The sequence below is a fragment of the Seriola dumerili genome, unplaced genomic scaffold (assembly GCF_002260705.1).
Source record: "Seriola dumerili isolate Sdu_G_001 unplaced genomic scaffold, Sdu_1.0 BDQW01000147.1, whole genome shotgun sequence".
In the NCBI taxonomy this organism is placed as follows: domain Eukaryota; kingdom Metazoa; phylum Chordata; class Actinopteri; order Carangiformes; family Carangidae; genus Seriola; species Seriola dumerili.
In genome coordinates, this window is record NW_019174402.1 from 1944071 (window position 1) to 1947100 (window position 3030).

Consider the following 3030-nt stretch of genomic DNA (forward strand, 5'->3'; position numbering starts at 1 on the left):
TGCTATACTATGACATTTTTTGCCATTTTTATGCCTTGCTATACTATGACTTTTTTTGCCATTTTTATGCCTTGCTATACTATGACATTTTCATGCCATACTATACTATGACATTTTTTGCCATTTTTATGCCTTGCTATACTATGACGTTTTTTGCCATTTTTATGCCTTGCTATACTATGACATTTTTTGACATTTTTATGCCTTGCTATACTATGACATTTTTTGCCATTTTGATGACATACTATACTATGACTTTTTAATGCCTTACTATACTATATTTTTTGACACTTTATTGCCATACTATACTATGACATTTTTATGCCTTACTATACTATGACATTTTTATGCCTTACTATACTATGACGTTTTTTGCCATTTTTATGCCATCCTATACCATGACGTTTTTTGCCATTTTTATGCCTTATTATACTATGACGTTGCATGCCTTAATATACTATGACGTTTTTTGACATTTTTATGCCTTACTATACTATGACGTTTTTTGCCATTTTTATGCCATACTATACCATGACGTTTTTTCTCCATTTTTATGCCTTATTATACTATGACGTTTCATGCCTTAGTATAGTATGACGTTTTTTGACATTTTTATGCCTTACTATACTATGACGTTTTTTGACATTTTTATGCCATACTATACTATGACGTTTTTTGACATTTTTATGCCATACTATACTATGACGTTTTTTGACATTTTTATGCCATACTATACTATGACGTTTTTTGACATTTTTATGCCATACTATACTATGACGTTTTTTGACATTTTTATGCCATACTATACTATGACGTTTTTTGACATTTTTATGCCATACTATACTATGACGTTTTTTGACATTTTTATGCCATACTATACTATGACGTTTTTTGACATTTTTATGCCATACTATACTATGACGTTTTTTGACATTTTTATGCCATACTATACTATGACGTTTTTTGACATTTTTATGCCATACTATACTATGACGTTTTTTGACATTTTTATGCCATACTATACTATGACGTTTTTTGACATTTTTATGCCATACTATACTATGACGTTTTTTGACATTTTTATGCCATACTATACTATGACGTTTTTTGACATTTTTATGCCATACTATACTATGACGTTTTTTGACATTTTTATGCCATACTATACTATGACGTTTTTTGACATTTTTATGCCATACTATACTATGACGTTTTTTGACATTTTTATGCCATACTATACTATGACGTTTTTTGACATTTTTATGCCATACTATACTATGACGTTTTTTGACATTTTTATGCCATACTATACTATGACGTTTTTTGACATTTTTATGCCATACTATACTATGACGTTTTTTGACATTTTTATGCCATACTATACTATGACGTTTTTTGACATTTTTATGCCATACTATACTATGACGTTTTTTGACATTTTTATGCCATACTATACTATGACGTTTTTTGACATTTTTATGCCATACTATACTATGACGTTTTTTGACATTTTTATGCCATACTATACTATGACGTTTTTTGACATTTTTATGCCATACTATACTATGACGTTTTTTGACATTTTTATGCCATACTATACTATGACGTTTTTTGACATTTTTATGCCATACTATACTATGACGTTTTTTGACATTTTTATGCCATACTATACTATGACGTTTTTTGACATTTTTATGCCATACTATACTATGACGTTTTTTGACATTTTTATGCCATACTATACTATGACGTTTTTTGACATTTTTATGCCATACTATACTATGACGTTTTTTGACATTTTTATGCCATACTATACTATGACGTTTTTTGACATTTTTATGCCATACTATACTATGACGTTTTTTGACATTTTTATGCCATACTATACTATGACGTTTTTTGACATTTTTATGCCATACTATACTATGACGTTTTTTGACATTTTTATGCCATACTATACTATGACGTTTTTTGACATTTTTATGCCATACTATACTATGACGTTTTTTGACATTTTTATGCCATACTATACTATGACGTTTTTTGACATTTTTATGCCATACTATACTATGACGTTTTTTGACATTTTTATGCCATACTATACTATGACGTTTTTTGACATTTTTATGCCATACTATACTATGACGTTTTTTGACATTTTTATGCCATACTATACTATGACGTTTTTTGACATTTTTATGCCATACTATACTATGACGTTTTTTGACATTTTTATGCCATACTATACTATGACGTTTTTTGACATTTTTATGCCATACTATACTATGACGTTTTTTGACATTTTTATGCCATACTATACTATGACGTTTTTTGACATTTTTATGCCATACTATACTATGACGTTTTTTGACATTTTTATGCCATACTATACTATGACGTTTTTTGACATTTTTATGCCATACTATACTATGACGTTTTTTGACATTTTTATGCCATACTATACTATGACGTTTTTTGACATTTTTATGCCATACTATACTATGACGTTTTTTGACATTTTTATGCCATACTATACTATGACGTTTTTTGACATTTTTATGCCATACTATACTATGACGTTTTTTGACATTTTTATGCCATACTATACTATGACGTTTTTTGACATTTTTATGCCATACTATACTATGACGTTTTTTGCCATTTTTATGCCTTACTATACTATGATGTTTCATGCCTTACTATATTATGAAGTTTCTTCATATTTTAAAGCCTTAATATGCTATGACGTTTTTGGCCATTTTTATGCCTTACTATACTATGACGTTTTTTGACATTTTTAAGCCTTAATATACAATGACGTTTTTTGCCATTTTTATGCCTTATTATACTATGCTGTTTTTTGCCATTTTTATGACATACTATACTATGACGTTTTTTGCCATTTTTGCTATACTATATTATGACGTTTTTTGCCAATTTTATGCCTTACTATACTATGATGTTTCATGCCTTACTATACTATGAAGTTTTTTGATATTTTTAAGCCTTAATATACTATGACGTTTTTTG